The 20,377-nt window shown below is 46.6% G+C and overlaps 1 long non-coding RNA gene across 4 annotated transcripts in view; it reads left to right on the plus strand.

Annotated features, from left to right (window-relative positions):
• LOC109451963 (uncharacterized) overlaps positions 1 to 20,377 on the plus strand; it is a 388,342-nt gene that overhangs the window by 56,901 nt on the left and 311,064 nt on the right. For all 4 annotated transcript variants that reach the window (XR_012490909.1, XR_012490908.1, XR_012490907.1 and 1 more), the window contains exon 4: positions 1,910 to 2,103. This is a non-coding gene — a long non-coding RNA (uncharacterized LOC109451963). The remainder of the gene's footprint in view (positions 1 to 1,909; positions 2,104 to 20,377) is intronic.

Here is a 20,377-nt window from a genome sequence, read left to right on the forward strand (position 1 = left end):
ATAGTGTTCTGATTGGGAGGTGAAGGCCAGGGCTATTTATGAGAAAGGGCAGGGGAGCAATGCCATCAGTGGAAGGAAGGCATTTCTGTGGGCGCAGTTAAGCTACCATAGTGATGCTAATTCAAAGAATGTCTTGACTTTTCAGTTCGGTCGTCATAATGTCTGCTGTTTTGTTGTCTTTGCAAACCGTTGTTGGGAATACAGTGCTGCTTTCCGTCCAGTGCAAAGGCCATTTTGTCCAATTTTAACATTCCAAAACTTGGAGCAGTAAGACCTGCAAGGCAGTTAGTTCCTCTGGGATGGCAGCTCCAGCTCCATTTTAAAGTGACTCCATTGGTATTATTTTTCAGTTTCAAGAGAAAGAAACCAAAGCTGACTAGCTTAGGCTGAAAACAAATTTGGGGGGAGGCTGATGGAAGGATGTCAGCTCACAGGAGCGATAGGGAAAGCTGAAGAACTCAGCTAGGAAAATGGGCAGAAACTGACGTTGGCTTGGCAGTAAAGACAGTCAGACCAGGATATGGGACTTGAGGACATGGCTGCCACCGCTGGACAGAGCCACTTTTGTTAGACCTTTTCCATCCCTTGGTTCATTACCTTGTATATTTGGTTACAGTGGCCACAGGAGTTATTTTGTGATTTATAAGAGGAAATATATATTTGGTCTTTCCCCTGTTCTTGGCGCAGAGCTCTTAACGCCTTTGGAATTCCCTAACTGATGAGAGTCATAAAGGTGTGTTTTGTTATGTTAATGAGGTGGCTTTTGGAAAGTCCTTAGGTCACCTACAGATGGAGCTATTTGCCAGGGGACTCAACCATGTGATAAGAGGGTTGGAACTTTTCAGCCCCACTCCTACCTCTAGAGAGGGGAGAGGGGCTAGAGGTTTGAATCAAACAATGGCCAGTGATTTAGTCGATCCTGTCTATGGAATGAAGCCCCCATAAAACCCCAAAAGGATGGGGTTCAGAGAGCTTCTGCGTTGGAGACCATGTGGGGGTAGGTGGTGGGAGAGCGATGCCCCCAGAGAGTATAGAACCGCTGAGTCCCCTCCCCATACCTTATGAGATGCAGCTTTTCCATTGGGCTGTTCCCGAGTTGTATCCTTTCATAACAAACGGGTAATCTAGTAAGTAAAACATTTCCCTGCCTTCTGTCAGCTGCTCTAGCAAATTCACCAAACCCAAGGAGGGGGTGGTAGGGACCTCCCGTCTATGTCTGGTGGGTCAGAAGCCAGATGACAACCTGTGTGTGTGCGTGTGTGTGTGTGTGCAGTCTTGCAGGACTGAGTCCTTAACCTGTGGGATCTAAAGCTGTCTCCAGGTATTATACACAGTATCTGAATTGAGTTAATTGCTTGGTGATGTTGGATAAAAGCATACATATCAGAGTCCTATGTATTGATCCCAGGTTCAGAGCACACACCACGTTTTCTAGGGCTGCAGCCAGTATCCAGGGTTGTGCCCCAGCTGGCAACATAACTGAGCATTCTGTGGGCCGCTGCACTGTTCCTTACCTGTCTGGATGATGGGGTACATGATAGTACTATTGAACCCCACAAGCATCAGCTGGATTGCCTCGTATCTTCTCCTATAAAGTGAATCCGTTGGTCAGAAAAACTGTTCTGTGGGAGATAACTGCGTTAGGCGTACAGTAAGTCCAGTGATGGATGTCCTGGCAGAATCACATTGGATGATGCAAAGAAAGCAAATTCACATTCACAATCCAGTGTCTATTCTGGTGAGAACAATGGATGCCTCCATGATGGGAGGCGGTCCAATATAAGTATCGTGTTGCCCCCACCCGGAGCACAGTACCCCCTGAGAAGTCTGAGTCGGAGGCTGCTGGTGAGTTGAAGGAGATTCTGTTTTTCTTTTTTCATCTAATGGGAACATTTGTCTCCATCATCAGGTTTTGATGCTGCTGCCTGGAAACGGAATCCTCTGTAGCAAAGGAGGCCTGACCACGTGGGACAGAGGTTACGACTGCAGGAGTGGAGCCCTTCCTGAAGGTGAGTAGAGATGAACTCAGCGTACATGTGAACGGCGGGCTGTGCGAGGCCCAGGACCGGTCCATCCACTTCAACAGGAGAGAAGGGAGAACAGGTAGGTACAGGTGTTTCTCATTTGCTCGTATTGTTTTCAGTGAAATGAAACATGAAGTTACCAGGTAAAAATGGGGCTCAGGAAAGGAACTACTGGTAGAGATAAGAGCGTTATTGAGGAGAGAGGAAAATGCCTAAAATGGTATCTTGAAAAGTGAAGAAGCAAATCTACTGTGGGGACACTGTGATTGCTGGGCAGATCGCGCGATTGTGGGTTTTTCTCCAGCTACGTCTAGCTGTGCAGTGCGGGCATGGAGTTGGAAGTGTCTTGGCCAACTCACAGAATCACCCGGGAGGCTGGAAAATCTGGTGTGGAAAGTAGGCGGTCCGCCAGGGTGGCTCAGCAGAATGGACACCCGGGCCAGGGTGTGGGCGCTGCCACTGGTGTAGGACGCTGCTGCCACATGGCCCCCCATGGACACTGTCGGCGTGGGCTACTGCGGCCCCTGGACATGGGCTGTGGGGCTGTCCTGCTGTCCAGCCACCACAGGGCTCATCTGTGTGACCTCTGCTATTTGTACCACTAGCTACGGAGGAATGGCTTTGAAAAGCCCGGGACTGGGCTTAGCGCAGTGCTACCTGGGCTGTACTCGTGATGTCTCTCATTGGTCTTACTTAAGATTGAATAAACCCACCTTTTAGAAATTACTGATAAAGATAGTGATTGCTTCTGGGGGCAATAGATGCCAAGTTGCACCTTGTTCCTGACGAAGCTGGTATTTCCATCGTCACTCGGCTTGACGTGGGAAATGAGACAGGGAGGGGGGACTTGTCTGTCGTTCTCTGGTCTGAAACGGGAATGGGGCCAGGCCACTGGGCAGAGAAAGGCCTGGAGATTCCTCCGGGAAGGTTGAGCTCCCACCTCCTCCGTATTCCACCGAATAGAAGCCGGTGGGGAAGTAGGCAGGGGTATGAGGTCGGATCCGTCCAGGGGACCCTGAGAGCATTCACGTGTAGTAGCAGATGGAAGCAGCTAGCGGGAGCATTCGTCTCCACCAGCAGGTTGTGATGTTGTGATTGGTCATTGGTTTCTCAGGGTCTTCGGTAATGGGTCTGTTAAATGCTGTCAGTCTGCTTAGCAGTACATTGGGCTTCACCATTGGGCTGAAATGATACGGAGTGAGCTGCTGCAGGCCAGTTCAAAGATGGCAAGAGGTGATCAAGGATAATTGGTAGAAGAGTTACGTGTCCACCAGGACTGATTTGTGGCACAAGTCATCCTTCCTTGTGAACACCCAGAAATTGCTTAATGAGAGGAAATCTGCAAAAATAAGGCATTTCCCAAGACCCATAGGATATAAGCTTGGATTGTTTTTTATTAGAGCTTTAAAGAAAAATGCTACTCTGAGGGCTAGAGAGCTTGGGGGCAGAGAGGTGGCACATTTAATAACCTCATGCTCCTGTTGACCTTTCACCCTGTGACAGGCACTTTGCGAGGACCTGAGATAGACACTTGACTAAGATGCTGTTCGTACCCGCCCTCAACTCTGTTAAGGAAACTAGACTCGTAACTTACTAAACACAGTTCGTTGCAGTGTGTTTTATTGGGACCTCAGATTATTTCGTCACGGTGAGGGGGCAAGGTCTCTAAAGTTCTGCTCTAACCAACATCTAAGAGTCAGATTTCTTCAGCTTCCCGCCCCTCTCTCCTCCTGTGGTTTTTCTACAGCGTTCACTCGGGCTGGTACTGGCCTGGTGCAGTGCAGCCCCATTAGCCATGCTGGTCATACCCAGAGCCTCCCCTGGCTGTGATATATGTCTGTCTGCAGCTACGGTGTTGCAGTCACAGACGCTGGGAGGACATCAGCCGGGCTGGAAGGGGACACTCTGCCCCTAGGAGGGGACGGAGAGCAGGTCTGGACAGCTCCTTTGCCTTCTGGACGTCTCAGGGACAAAGGCCAGAGTTCAGTATCAGTGCAGGAAAGACAGACCTGTGGAGAATTCTGCAAAGGAACCTTCCCTAAGTTGCAAAAGATGGTAGCTACCATTTATTGGGTCTCATTACACAACGGGTGCTTTTCATATACTCTCTCATTTAATCCTCAGCAACATGGCAATTTCATGAGATGGGTGAGAAAAATGAACACCAGCGAGTTTAACCAAATTGTCCCAGGTTGGCAGCACAAGCAGTTAAAACAGAACCAGAACTTCAACTTGCATCTTTCTGACCCTTCAAAGGCTTAAGACAATGTTTCTCAACCAGAGGCAATTTTTCCCCCAGGGGACATTGGACAATGTCTGGAGACATGTTTGATTGTCACCCTCACAACTAGGAGGGTGAGTGTTAACGGCATGCTAGTGGGTAGAAGCCAGGGAGGGATGCTGCTGAATGCTCTACAATGCCCCTGGCAGGGGCTGTATTGTATCCCCGCAGAGAAGATATGGTGAAATCCTAACCACCAGGACCTCCGAATGGGGTTTGATTTGGAAATAGGGTCGTTGCAGATGGAATCAGTTAGGATAATGTCGTACTGGAGTGGGGCCCCCGACCCTTAATCCAACGTGACCAGTGTCCTCTAGGATGGCCATGGGGAGACACAGAGACACAGGGAGGACTCGGGAAGATGGAAGCAGGGATTGGAGAGACGCATTTCCCTGCACATCAGAAGCTGAGGACGCCGAGGGTTACCAGTCACCACCGGAAGCTAGGAGGGCGTCATGGAACAGATTCTCCCTCACAGCCCTCAGAGGGAACCCACTCTGCTGACACCTGGATTTTGAACTTCTGGCCTCTAGAATTAGGAAGGAAAGAATACGTTTCTGTTGCCTTATGCCACACAGTTTGTGGTGTTTGGCTATGGCAGCCCTAGCAGACCAGGGCACCCACAACAAATAATTTTCCAGTTCAGAATGTCAGCAGTGCCAAGGCTGAGGAACCCGGCCTTAGGGGAACACTCCAGTTCCTGAGTCTTAATAAGCATTCCATCCCTGTTCTGCTCTTTCCAGCAGCCACAGAACATTCCAGGCAAGGTTGGGAGCACTTCCGCCCGTATCCAGAATAGGGGAGAGCAGGCAGTTCGAGACAGTAAAAACCTGTCTCTTAACACGTTAAACATGTTAGTCCTTCTGGCAACTTCTTGGCCTTGATCTTTCCTGGGAGTGAAAGGGTCTGGCTGGAGCGACGGCGATGGATTGCATCGCTTTCAATATTGTTTTCATAGGGCGAGACCCTGCGTCTCTCCCCAGCCCGGGCTGAAAATCTCTGGCAGTCAGTACTTGGCTGGGTGGTCTGAAGTTTCCACTTCAATGTCACATTCTATTATATTAGTCTCCGTTTTCCTCCCAGGGCTGTGTTTCACCCCAAAGCAGAGTGGTATTTCTTGAGAATAGGAAAACATTTCTCCAGATTATAACCAGAGAAGTGGTGGGACGGGGAGACCAGCGTTCCTCAAAGAGAGGGAAACAAGTCATCCGTGCAGTTTGCTGATTCATTATCTAGTAAAAGGTTATTGTCCCAAAATATGTTGTCTGAGAGTCTGGGTGGCTCATTCATCTCTTGGCTGTAAAACCCATTTCATTAATGAGCCTGGCATTTGCAGAGCTGTGCTTCGGTTTGCAGGTCCGCTGGGTAAGTACGTTGCATAATAAAGGCAGGGTGTTTTGCTTGGGCGTGGTGGGGTCTGTCTCCTTCTATGAACATGAATATTTTGATGATATTGTGCATCCAGGCAGACACAAAATGCAAAACCCAGAACACTGGCCCCACATGGCAGGTGGCTTGCATGGACTTGCGAGCTAGTAACTCTCAAAATTGTTCCTTTGTCATCTATTATAGAAACTTTGAGGTGGGTTCCATAATGACTCTAAAATGAGCTGTGACTCCTAAGAAATAGAGCCCTGGTCAGGGAGAAGTGGACCTTACAGGAATGGCACCCCTAGCTTCCTTAGAGGACAGTGAAGAGGCCCTTGAGTCGGTTAACAGACTCTCTTTGCATTGGGGGAAATGTTTCAACTGGCTTGCTCTGGGCAGAACTGCATTTTCTGCTCATTTTGTGCATCTTCTCCCTGTTTCTCCAAGGCCCAGTGATGCTTTTTTTTGGCACTGAAACTGGCAGTGGGAAGTCCTTGGGATTTTCTGAGTTCATTCTGGGACCTTCCTGCAGCATCTTTCTGCCTCAGTATTTTTCCTGGAAAAATAAATGAGAGTGGGACGTCAGATTGATTTGCAACGTAGAGATGCCAAGGGATGCCTTCTAGCATCATTATAATTCCATTTCTTGACCCCTGACTTGGGCCAGTTTATTTCTGATATGTTATTTCGAGAAGCTTGACAACTTAATGCTTCCTGTAAGATATTTATTTGCTGTTGCAGAGCTCTCATAATAGCAGGTTTTACACAGCAGGAAGCACTGCGATCAAAGCCTGGTCTGGGTTGAAGGCTCAGCTTTGTCATTTACCAGCTGTGTGACCGTAGGCAAGTCACATAACCTCTCTGGACTTATATTTGCTCATCCGTCAAATAGGAACAGGGTCCGCATTGCCCATTTCCAAGGGTCCTGAGCATCAACTTTGATGATGCATGAGAAAGGGCCTTGGAAATGGCAAGGCAGACTGCAGCGCTATTTACAACAGCCAAGATATGGAAGCAACCTAAGTGCCCATCAATAGATGATTGGATAAAGAAGAGGTGGTACCTACATACACTGGAATATTACTCGGCCATAAAAAATGAAATCTTATCATTTGCAACAATGTGGATGGACTTGGAGGGTATTGTGCTGAGTGAAATAAGTCAGACAGAGAAAGACAAATGTCATACGATCACACTTATATATGGAATTTAAAGAACAAAATAAACAGACAAAAATAGAAACAGATTCATAGATACAGAGAACAGACTAATGGTTGCCAGATGGGAGGGGGTTGGGGGCAGAGTGAAAAGGTGAAGGGATTAAGAAGTACAAATTCGTAGTTAGAAAATAGTCATGGGGATGTAGAGTGTGGCATAAGGAATATAGTTAGTAATACCGTGTTTCCCCAAGAATAAGACCTAGCCGGACTATCAGCTCTAATGCATCTTTTGGAGCAAAAATTAACATAAGACCTGGTGTTACATTATATCATATCATATCATATCATATCATATCATATCATATCATATCATATCATATCATATCATATAAGACACAGTCCTATATTATATTAAAAGAAGACGGGTCTTATATTAATTTTTGCTCCAAAAGATGCATTAGAGCTGATAGTCCAGCTAAGTCTTATTTTCGGGGAAACATGGTACATATGTGCCTGGTGGGTTCTAGACTAATCGGGGAATCACTTCATAAATTATAGAAGTGTCTAACCACTACGCTGTACACCTGAAACGAATATAAAATAGCACTGAATGTCAACTGTAATTTAAAAATAAATAAATAATAAAATACTAAACGCCAAAAGAAACAAAACTATGTCCCAAGTTACAGATAAAAAGAAAAGAAAATGGCAAAGCAGTATTTAAAGGTCAAGTATAATTATGAATAAATCTGGATTCACTTTTAAATTTTCATGCGCTCACTTTCCCAGGCAGTCCTTCTTATTTTTGATGCAGGGGACAGCAGAGGCCTCTCCTGTGCCGTCTGATCGTTTTTTTTTTGACTTTGTTATGCTGCTTGCTCTTCAGGGATCTGGCTCCAGTTTTACAGTCGCGAGATCGGTTCTTTCTGTGAACATGTTTCCTTCTCATTGTCTTTAATTAAGATGAGGACAGTGATTTGTAAGATACCCAGTTGCTCACAGCACAGCGTTTCAAGGTGCCCCACGTGCTTCTCCATTTTAAGGGAGACCCTTGTGTTTGTGCCTGGCTTTAAGTTCCAGTCTATGCGTTTGGTGGCCTTTGGTGGCATTTTCTCGGTGAAATCTGCATCTGCCGTGGAGGAATCAGGAGGCTGGTGAAGAGAGGGTTGGCAACCTGGGCTGGAATTCCCAAATTCTTTATCCTGTGACTCCCCCGAAACTTATTTCCCAAACTTAGGAGTCTAGGTCATTTACCCATGGCTCTCGGGAGGTGGCAGAAGTTGTTGATTTGAACGAATGATTCTCTGACTGAAAAATGACTGGAAAACTCATATGTGCTACCAGCTATTCAGAAATAACATAGATTTGCATACTGCTCTCTCATGGGAAAAAGTTCTTTCACATAAATTACCTCCTCAACCCTGTGAGGTAGGAAGGGTGTGAATCGGAATGTCCTTTATAGACGAGAAGGTAGAGGCTGGGGGCTTAGCACAGGTTACATCACTAATAAGCAACAGGACCACACCTCTTCTTTACTGCTTTCATTTCTGAGATCAGGCCTCTTTCTTTGGACCACAGGAGCTTGGGAATGCTGAATCATGAGAAGGAGAGGAGATGGTAAATCAGACAGAAGCTAGCAGTTTCAATTCCAGGTATGCTCGAGTCAGTCCATATGACTGGGTATGCTGGAGGCCAAGAGTTTCCATGTTATATTAGGAATTCCTCTTCTCTATCCTTTCTAGAACAATGCTAGTGAACCATTTTTTTTTTTTAAGTTGTAAGACTTCCTCCTTGGGCCAAATGAAATCTGACATAAAAACCCCACTATATAAAACTGAAATTGAATGGCCGTGATTGAATCTTGCCTGCTCCACCTGTTCTTGCCCCTCAGAGTGACCTTGAGACACCTTTGAAAGCTTGAAGAAATCAAGATGGAGCCTTCGGGTCAAAGACATTTTATCCTCTCTCCCCTTTCTGTCGCCCTAGCTTTGTCACCTGTCTGTGCTTTAGCTGTCCTTCTCAAAACTGACCTAAAGTTCTCACGGCATTCTCTCATCTGGCCATTCAGCATATATGGAGGGTCTGCTTTTGTTAGCTATTCCGACAAAGGCACAGGAAGAAGGGGGGTCGATACCAGCCTTTGTGTCTCTTAGCTGTTGTTGATTTCTGTTACGGCCGGAACACAGAGGGCATAGCAAGGAGCAGGACACCCCCTTTTCAGACAGCTGGTCAGTGAGCCAAGCCCTTGAGCCTGTTCTGGGCAGTCAGCACCTTCTATGGGCATCAGTTTCTCCTGAGTCAGTGGCACAAAGCACTGAACCATGGACCAAGGTTCTCCAACCACATATGGGCCGTGGGTGCATTAAACATCTGCTTGTCACCATCCACAGTGGGACAATCTACTTAAGTCCTGATGCTTAGTGCCCAGTTGCCAAATGATCTAGACATAGCCTTTCCCTGCATAATTATAGCACTTCCTAAAAGTCTCCAGAGGCCCTGCAATGGCCAGGAGTCATAGGGGGCTGTACTTTGTTCCCCGTACTTATGGGGAACCCTACCTTGAGTTCAGGTGGTTTTCTGTGGATTTGAGAAGGAGTTCATACCTTATCGGCCCTGAAGGCAGGCCTCTGGGCTCCCTAGCTCTTCTCAGAAAGGAACTTATTTGGAAAGCAATGACTGGGTATACAGATATTCTTGCAAACTCTTGTTTCTATGACTTGTTGTTTTTTCCTCATGTTCCAATCTCGCTTAACAGAAGGCAGCAAACCCAGCCGTCTGTCTCCTTCTATGGGGCAGTACCGACTTGCTCTTGAACACTCTCTTCCCAGCTCTGCGCCCCATCTCTTACCTGCTGTCAAGAAAAATTTGCCAGCACGCAGTTTTTTGATTCGGTCTCTTGGGACAGATGGGCCAGCCCTTTTCAAGTAGAGCCCAGGCCGCCTCTGAAATGCTACCACATTTCTCACTCCTAGAATGCGTGCTCGGACAGGCGAGCGTCAAGCTGTCCTTTGGGAAGAGGTGGGTGGTCCCACTTGGGTCCTCTGTCCTGAGTCATGTTCTCCAATTCAGTTTTACCCAAGGAGCCCTGCATTATGGGGCTCTTAGGTGCTTTCACAGGTATGCATAGGACTGTGTTTTGTTCTCCATTGCGAGTACTCTCCTTCTGTTGAGAATTCCAGAGGGAGAGGATGAGAAGTAAGATTCAGGCATGGAAAACCCACCTGAAACCCTAACATTGCAGAGAACCCAAACGGCTTCTGAAATTCTACAACGTCTGGGAAGCATCCTCTTTGCTGTTGGATCTTGGGGTTGAGGTCACCTGCCGTTACTCACTTTTGATTGCCTTTTGATGTTGCAAGAATGACCCCAGACAGCCTGCGTGGTAGGTTTCAAATGAGCTCACTATTCCTGCAATTCTCTCTGACTCTGGACAACGGAATTTTCCCTCCCCAAGGGTCTCAAGGCCATGTGGTAACCTGTCCGCCATCAGCCTCACCTTCCACACGTTTGTGAAGAAAAAAGAAACAAGGAGGCAAAGCGATCTAGTAACTTCATCCAGTGTGGACAGCTCATCAGGGCCACTGGGAACACAGATGCACTATTCCTACCCTTATAGTTGTTTCTCCTTTCGTGGAGCTAAGACATTCTTCCCTGAAAGATTTCACTAGCGCGCTCTACTCTAGCGGGGCAATAAAATAGTGACATTAGAATCTCCTGAAGCCTTCGGAAGAGAGGTCGGCATGGTCATTGCTGGGTCAAAATTATTTTGTCCAAATGAATTCCTGGAATAAAATGATGGGAGGAGGAGGATATTTTGAACTCCCTCCCCATCTTTCATTTCTGAGCTTTCTCAGCCTCTGAAGGTCGTTTCTATCCGAGGAACTTGCCCAGGCCTGCTAATCAGTAGAGCAGCTTTCCCCGTGCTGTAAAGTAGATGAGATGTCAGTGGTCCCCTCTGTGTTGCCCCCTTTTCCCTTCTCATGAGGCGCCCACTGACACCTCCCTCTCTTCTTTCCCATCTGTTAGAAAAGTCTCCCCTACTCATCATGTCCCCTGAGTTGCCTGTCTTAGGGACAACTGCATTTTCATTTTGGTTCTTCTTACGGATTGACTAGCCTTGTGCCCTGTTAAAGAAGTTCTGTTACCTGTAAGGGAGCTTATTATTTTGGGGGGACGAGGGACACTATCTTGGCGTCCCTGACGTTATAATGTTATGAAAGCATCTCCTCCAACACCTCGTCACATCACCCATGAGGGCGATCGGCTCATCACTGTCCTTTCTCCACGGTGTCTCCACACCCACCCTGAGCTGCTGGACTCCAGGGCAGTCCTGGGCTCCTGATTCTCTAAGGCGTGTGTGTCCTGTCACGATGCCCCGATGCCAGTCCCACGGCAGCCCCAAGCATTTGTGAGGATGCCCGCATTGCTATGGGAACAGCCCACAGACTCCTGGGAAGGCGTAGCTGATGGGAATCCACACCTGCCTCGTCCCCCTCAGGGCTTTGTGGCCATAATGGTTCCCATGGGGGGGACCCTGCCAGCTGCCTCTGCCTGTGGGAAGCAGCTGTGAAATCCCCAGTCAAATGGAATTCCTGGGAGACCAGATTTACAGGCCAGAGGAAGGTGAGTCAGAGCTGATTAGCTTTGTGCGAGTTGTCCCTCAGGCCACATTTCTCTGGTCGCAGGTGGAGGCATGAGAACGCTAGCTGGGATGACCGAGTGGTAGTCTACTTTAGCTGATGGATGAGGAAGGCGTAGGTAGGTAGTGACACATTTTGGGCTTCATCCAGACACGGCGGCCCCAGGTAAATGGAGGGACTGGTCATTACTGGGATTCTAACAGGAATGCATCACTCAGCTCCAGTTCCGTCAGCTCTCTAAGCTCCTGATTGCAGCCTGCGGATGCATTGCCTCTGAGCAGCGGCTATTGATATGCTGCAGAGGAATTCACTTTGACGTCATGGAATTTTGTTCTCACCACTGCTCATAAAAGCAACCGCCTTGAGCAAATGAAAATGTGTGTGGCAATTTGTGCGCTTCCAGTAATGGCCGTGGTCGGACAGGGTTCTAACAGAGGGAAATGGCTTTCCTGCAGACCGGGGCTGGCTGATGAATGATTAACGAAAAGAAGTGAGACCAAGATGCTGGATTTAGAGAGATAAGGGGAATGAGGGTGGGGGCTGCAGGGGAGGGAAGGTGCTGGAAAGGTGTTTCCCACTCATGGGCGGAATGTGAAGGAGGCTGGCTGGTGCCGGTGACTTAGAATCAGTTGCCCTGGAGCTGGCACAAGGAGAGGCTTACTTAGAATCTTCTTTTCCCTGCCTCTTCTTGGACACCCTGACCTTTCCTCTTGGGACTAGTCGGGGGTCTAAGTCGCCTTCCCTCAACACCCTCCCTCCTTTGCCCTGTGCACCCCCTATCCACCCCCTCTTCTTTCAGTGATAAAATCTCCTGGCTCGATTTCCCTGCAACCCCACCCCTTCACCTCCCCAGTTCTCTACTAACAAAACCCTTAGGACCACAGCCAGTGTGATCGTTACTGCTTACCAGTCTCTGGGTAACACAGTGTTCCCTGGAGATCCCCAGGAGGGACCCCAGAACTTAATGCAGCTCACTTCTTCCCAAATGCTGGTCAGGTAAGGCCCTCAGGGGCTTTCTGTACTTGGCCTGACTTGCAACCTGGTTTCATAATTTGAGTTTCCTTTGAGTTGCCATCTGTCTCACCCCTGGCATGGTCAAGAATTGAAAGAAGAGATCTGGGTTACTTTTGGATCTATTTTACAAGGCCAGAATTCTCTGTGCCAGGGACAGAGGCATTCTGGGACTGAGGAGCGGGGCCTTGGGTCGCTGTGCCCACTATGCCCGAGGGGCTAGTAGCTGCACTAGGACTTAGCAACGGGCCAAGGTCCTTAGTGATGATTTGTCCCTGTGCCGGTAGGCAGCCTGCCTCTTCTGCTCCACCCTGGAGGTTAATGCAAGTGCCCTTCACTGGGAAGAATCTAGAGCTGCTAAATAAGAGCCTGGGCTGTAGAGTCAGACTAAACTGGATTGAGGTCCCTCTTGGACTCTTATTTGCTGTGTGACCTTGGGTAAGTTGCTTCACCTCTCTGTGGCCGATGAAAGATGACCCCAAGTTCTTGCACACTCTCCGACCCCAGGATGGGGGCTGTTTCTCCTCCTGAATCTCGGCTGGTCTGAGATGGCTTTGACCAATAGCATATATGAAAAGTGATGCTGAGCCAGTACCAGGCCTAGCCTTCAAGGGGATGAGCAGCTGTTGCCGTGGTCTTTGGGGCCCCGAGTTGCCATGTAAGAAGTCTGAGGCTCCCGCTGGAGGCAGAGGCCACACGGAGGCATCCTGAAGCACCAGGCCTGTGCGTAAAAAGCCATCTTGGATGTCTGGCCCAGTCGAGCTGTCAGGTGAACTGTGGCCCCCGCTGGTATCCGACTGCAACTGCAGGAACGACCCCAATGGAGAACTGCCAGCTAAGCCCCAGTCAACTCACATAACCCTGAGGGGTAATAATAAAGTGTTTTAGCTACTAGGTCTTGGGGTGGTTTGTTGTGCAGCAACCAGAGCACTGTATTTCCTTGTCAGTAACACTGAGGTAGGGATGAGGCCTCTCTCATAGAGGGGATGCGAGGATTAAGGAAGAAGCTATGCATCTACATCCTTAGCAGAGCTGGGCATGGCAGGTGATACAAAATATTGTGCAGTGAGTTTAGCCCGAATACACTGGCTTCTGTGATGGAGTTTGAAGATAGATCCCTGAGCCACTATGAAGTCAGAGCGGCTTGGATTATGTGCTGAGTTCATGGTGCAGGAAACGGATTCTGGGAGATTGGGGCTGGCCTAGGGGGTCAGAGGGCAGGAGCACTGCTGGGGGTGACATGGTGGCATGCATGGTTCAGGGGTGCTGGCTGGTGTTCCCTTTGTGTGTCTTGGAAAATCACGTTACTTCCCTGCTTTTGTTTTCCCACCGGCCCCAGGAAGGAAGCAGAAGGGAGCTAGATCATGTCACTCTTAGACTCATAACATCCTTGAGAACTCGGGTAGTCTTCGCACTTTTCTTTTTTGTCAGAATCCCTCTCAAAACTGTCCGTGCCACATGTCAGCAGATTGTCTCATCGCTTCACTCTTTCATATCTCTCCTTATACTGATTCTAGAACGTTTGATTCTGTCTTTCCCCCTAGTTGGTGTCTTCCCTGAGGCTCAAGACTTCTCCTGAATCTCAGCTTCTCAGACCTTGTCAGGGAGCCTGACAAAGTAGCTGCTTAATAATTGCTAATGAATGGCAGCCATTGATTTTGGGGTTCTAGTCTAGGAGGCCGTGTCCAGGGAAACCCAGAGCTACTGGGGATGGCCTCCCACGTTTGCCTGTGTTGGCTTATGGACCTCTTTGGAGGCCCTGGGTGACTCTAAGAACGTACAAGTCAGGAGGCCCGTTTTCATGTCATCAGTGCCTTACGGAGGAAAAGTGAGTCAGTGCATTGATAGGCAATGAATCAGTTCACCTGTTATCCAGGTAGGGTACGCACGCTCTCCAGTGTTAAGGCAGAAGTGGGTCAGAGCCTCTTCTTGGCTGGTTTAAGCTGTTCACATTTACGTGGGAGCTGCCAGTGTTTGTTAGATGTCTGGGCTCCTCAGGTAAGAACTACCTACAAGTGAGCCCAAGGTAAACGTGCATTGGGCAGGTTTGGGCAATGAATACATGTAACCTCAGTCCATTTGTGTTCCCGTGCAAAGTAGTCTTGCTTCTTCCTTCTATGTAAATCCCCTTCCTCTATGTAATGAGAGGGGTTGGGAGCAAAAATGGGCTTATCACAAAGCAAAAGAAGGCAAGCAAAATACGACCAGAATGTATTTTGTTTTCTTTCCTCTCTCCTTGAAAATAGTTTTATATGTCACAGGGGGAAGGAAATAACATTTGCTGTGCTCTTGCTGTCTTCAGTCTTATTTGAAAGAACCATGCAGACGTGTTTTTCTCATAATCATTGCAGGACTATCACAAACTCCAGTCCTAATGAGAAGACTGAAGACCCACTAAAGCCATTTGTTTTGTGTCTAAGCAGTAGGCGACAGGAGAGCTAAATAGTCTCTCTGAGTGGCTGTGGTGCTTCTAAAGGCACGGGACCAAATGGCTGCAGTGACCTTGCTTTTTATGTTCAATTAAATGGATGGACCAGAGATAAGATCTATATTGTTTCTGAACTGTTGAGATCCACAGACAGGGGATGAGAAATTTCTTCGCCTGTGCCACTGGGAAAAACAAATGGAGCACACTGGGAATTCAAATAGGTCTCTCAGGTCTCATTTTTTACTCAGGCACCGCGATGCCCTTATATGATAGCGAGACTTGGTTTGGGGAGCTGGTGGCAGCTACAAGGGCATAGCTGTGATTCATGGGCTTCCATTGGCTTGTGGATGATATAGTGAAAGAGTCGTCATTGAGTCTTAGTTATGGTAGGACACTGTGGGGGTATAAAGAGGCATAAGAGATTCCTGCCTTCAAAGATTGTAACGTCTTGTTTGGACGCAAAGCATTTGTGCAGGAATAAGATATCGGTACTTGAAAACAAAGGCTAAGTGTGGGAGGATTGAGTTGATACTCTCCTCTCCTTCTCCAGTGTTCTAGAGAAACCATTAAAGCAGCATTACTGAAATGGGGAATGAGGGACTGATTCATCACTCTGGGTAATAACCCCAAGTGTTGCTTCTGAAAAATTGAATTGGGACATTTGAACTAGATCTGAGGGCATGGTAGGGACTCTCCCACCCTAGGATGCCTGGACCTATACAAGGGTCCTAAACGTGTAGGACCACAGAGAAGAGGGGACTGTTCCCATGTGTGCACACTGCGTGGGGACAGGAAATGGCGGAGGAACTGTCACTGGCCACAGGAAGTGAAAAGCAACCACAAGGACAATTGGCCAGGTTCCTGATTTTGACACACAGGTAACAGGCTTCCTAGTAAAACATGGGTCATTGATTGTCGGGTTTCACCCAGTCAGATGGTCACTCTTCTTCTTCCGGAGATGAGTCATTAGAGATAGAATTTAGAATGGTGTCTTCTAACAATCCTTCACTTGGGTAGAGGGCTCTTGCGTGGAAATCCCTTAGGAATAGGAGAAGATGGGGAGAAACGTTTCTCCTTCTCCAGGAATGTGTCAAATGTGTTATAACAAGAGTTGGGTGGAGGTGCGGGGTGGGCGGGGAAGGGGAGAGGACTCTGGGCTGGCAGACGGCCCGCGGAGAGGGGTCTGGTGCAGTCTCAGGCGGGTTTGGTTTTGAGTTGACTGGAAGGTGTGGAGTGGGGCACTGAGACCTGGCAGGCCTTCTTGGTGGTGAATGAGGACCATGAAAGGGTGTGAGGAAGAAGCGAGGAGAAGCCAGGAGAGCACGCTGGCTGCAGCACACTGCAAGGAAGACACAGAGACCCATCCGATGCGTATGGGTTTGACACTGGGTCTTTACCTTCCGTTGCTTAATGCAGCTCCTGGGAGAGGTGACGTGTAAAAACGGCTTAGGTAGCTGCTTGCAGGACTTCTGGGACTTTATCACCACAGAGATGTAAGGGACCTTGAGCAGGCAGGGCACCCCCGTCCCCTGCCACCAGCAAATTCGGCCACACTGTTGTAAACTTCCCTCTATGTGGCTTATGATAAGGCAAACTGGTTTTACGCCAAAGGAACCTTTAAGCAGGATGACCCCTGCGTGGTTTCTAATATGGTCTATTTGCTGTAAGAATTATGTCTCTCATAAGAGGTTGGGTGGTTTTCCAAATTCTGCTTGAACAATTCTAGAAATCTCACTGCTTTTATAGGCATCTTTGTTCCGTCTCTCCTTTTGTTCTTTTTTGTTATTTTATTTTTATTTTTTTATTTTTTTATTTTATTAAATTTATTGGGGTGACAATTGTTAGTAAAATTACATAGATTTCAGGTGTACAATTCTGTATGACATCATCTATAAATCCCATTGTGTGTTCATCACCCAGAGTCAGTTCTCCTTCCATCACCATATATTCGATCCCCCTTACCCTCATCTCCCACCCCCACCCCCCACCCCCCTTACCCTCTGGCAACCACCAAACTATTGTCTGTATCTATGAGTTTCTGTTTCTCATTTGTTTGTCTTGTTCTTTTGTTGTTTTGGTTTATATACCACCTATCAGTGAAATCACATGGTTCTCTGCTTTTTCTGTCTGACTTATTTCGCTCAGCATTAGAACACGTCTCTTGACCTGAAATTTTCCTTCGTATAATTTCCAAACACAGCTCCTAGCATAACACAGAAAATGTCTATTTCCATAATACAGCTCAGCTCTTCAAATACTGTAGGATGCTTGTTATTAAACACCTGTTGGCTATGCTCCGCAACCTCAGTGTCTCAATTTTTAACTCCCTCTTGTCTTTTAATCTCCCCCCCTCCGAGAGGACCTCCAACGAATTGATCTTACTTTCTTTTCACTACCCCTCATCCTTTTGATAGTCTCTCCCCACTCTTTACCCAGCTTACGTTCTGTGATCATTCCTAAAATCACTCCTTTAAATGTACCTGCTGTTCCCTTGCCGCTTCCCACCTGATGGTTTTCGTGAAAACTCGGCCCTGGTTAAATCCCTCTCTCCATCACCTCTGTGACTATACCTGGCCAGTTGAATGTTGCTGGAGAAAATCCCAACCTTGATGCCTGATTTGACTGTAAATTCATGGCCATGAACTTCAGAGGAGAACTTAATGCTGCCCAGTATCATTATTACAACATATTTCCCTGGTCCATTTACCCTTCCACTTTCCTAGGTGACCTTTTCACCATTTCAAACTTCCCATAATTACTCCTCCATCCTCACTCTCACCTGCTGACCTTGATTCCTGCTTTACTAAGAAATGGAAGGCATTAGAAGAAAATGCTGGCAGACTTTTACCTCCACATCCCCCCGCCTACCAGCATCTGCCTCCGTACCTCTGCCTTCCTACCACCTGGGTCCTTTGCATGGTTCTGTCTAAAGCTGACGAAAGCCCACCCCCTCCACACTCAGGGGCATTGCTTTCGCAACTCTCCTCTTCCTCTTCTGCAGTGTCAACTTTCCCTCCTCTTCTGAGTACAAACATGCGGTTATTTCTCCCATTAAACAAACACACGAACAACAAGAAAAAGCAGACTTCTCTTGATCTCACTTCTCCTACCAACCACTTCCCTAAAGTTTGCTCCCTTTTGCCACAAATTTCTCTAAAGACTCCAAATGCAAAGTCTACATCCCGCATCTCAAATTCCTCTTCTCGCATTTTCTTCAACCCACTCCAGTCAGGTTTTGGCCAGTACCCGCCCAACCCTATGTTAAATCCAATGGTCAATTATCAGTCTTCGTTTTACTTGACAAGCAGGAGCATTTGACACCACTGGTCATTTCCCGCAATCCACTCCTTTCCCCTGGCTTCCAGGATACCAGACTCTCCTGGTCCATTTCCAACCTCATTAGTTACCTCTTCACAGTGTTGTTGGAGCTGGATTGTCCTCTTCTTCTTGACCTCTTACTGTTGGAGTTGGAGTCCGTCAGGGTTTAGTCCTTAGTCCTTATCCCCTTCTCTCCCTAGCGTCACTCCCAGGTGCTCTTGTGCAGTCTCGGGGCTTTGAATATCAACAGACCCCCACATCTATGCCTCCAGTCCAAGCTGCTCCTCAAAAGTCCAGATGGAAATATGCAAGGGTATCTGACATCATTTCACTTCAGTGTCTGTGTAACCCCCAAACATCGTGGCTTAAAGCAATAGACATTTATTACCTCAGAGTTCCTAGGGGTCAGAAACCTGGGCGTGGCTTAGTGAGGTCCACTGCTACAGGTCTCTCCCAGGGCTGTGTTATTCACAGTAGCCAAGACATGCAAACAACTTGAGTGTCCATCCATGGATAAATGGATAAAGACGACGTCACACACACACACACACACACACACACACACACACACACACACACACACACACACAGATGTTATTCAGTCATAAAAAGGATGGAAATCCTGCCTTTTGCAACATCATAGATGGACTTTGGGGGGCATGATGCTAAGTGAAATAAACCAGACAGAAAAAGGCAGAGACTAGGTTCACGTCACTTATATGTAGAATCTAAAAGAGCTGAACTCATAGAAATAGAGTAGAATGGTAGTTACTAGGGGGTGAGGGATGGGGGAAATCAGGAGAGCTCCAGATGATGAAATTATTAGTAAAAAGGGCCCAAGTTGGGAGCAGGCCTGGCCCATCTGAGGAACAGCTAGGAGGTAAATGAGATAGAGGCAGAGTAAGCCAAACAGAAAGTTGGACATGAGGACAAAGAGATATCTGTGATTTTGTGAATCTAAGGATTACGATCTTTCATCAATTCTAAATTCCCTTAGTCATTAGCTCTTCAAATATTATATGTTTTATTGATATTTAATATAATAATATAAGTATATGATATTATCTCTAAATATATAAAATCTCTTAGGGTGAGATAGACTTTCTCATTCTATTCATGCTTTAATCCTAATTTCATCTTTGCTATTTTTCCATCTCTCTGTTCCACTTGTTGGGTAATTTCTTCACATTCATCTTCTAGTTTACTGATTCTCTCTTTAACTGGTCTAGCCTGCTGTTAAGCCAACTGCTAAGTTTTTAATTTAAATAATTATGGATATTAATTTCTAAGTTTTATTTCTTTGGCAAATTTGGCTTTTTATTATTATATTGTTTCTTTCTCATACGTGTGCCCCAATATACATGCTTTTACATATTGTTTTTAATAGTAAATGATTTTAATAAAAATATTGATGAGTTTTTTTCCATTAAAGTCACAAAAGTAGAATTATAATAAATATTTTTGGCATACATAAAAAGTTTGAACTTAAAATAATGTGAGTTTTAACATACCTATTTTTCAATATTTTTTCAACTACTTTGATGTTCTGGGAAAAAAAGCTTACCATTAAAAAAACATGCACACAGGTGCACACATTTTTCCTTTTGCTTTAGGCTAACCTATGTCTTGACACAGCACTGTGGGATTGTCTTTATTTCAATTTTGGATCTATTATTCCTCATGGTTTTTTGACGTCAATTTTAATTTAAAATATTTTTATTTTGATTTTAATATTGCATTAAAATATTATTTATCTGGATTACTGGGCTTTCTGATACATCCTTAATTTTTTCACCTGAGGCAAATGCCTCACTTGCCTCGCCCTAGTCTCCATCTTGATTAAATTGTATATCTGATCATTTTAAAGAACCAAAGTGCATGGAGGTTTAATTCTGCTACTTTTTATTCACAGTAGCGTGTTTACATGAAACTTTTAGTTTTGGATCATGAGTTTATCTTCGTGTGTCTCTATTTGTGGGATCCTTGTAATGTCTATTTTTAGGGTATATCCTTGAAGAGAAAATTTGTGTCGACTTCTGCTGGATACCCCAAGATATCACCAACTTTCAGTCACCTTAGATTCCTTTTTTTCCTTGGGGTTTCCTGGACACCACACCAGGAGCACAATATGCAACTCAGATGCACAT

This window comes from Rhinolophus sinicus, linkage group LG12, assembly GCF_036562045.2.
Source record: "Rhinolophus sinicus isolate RSC01 linkage group LG12, ASM3656204v1, whole genome shotgun sequence".
Lineage (NCBI taxonomy): Eukaryota > Metazoa > Chordata > Mammalia > Chiroptera > Rhinolophidae > Rhinolophus > Rhinolophus sinicus.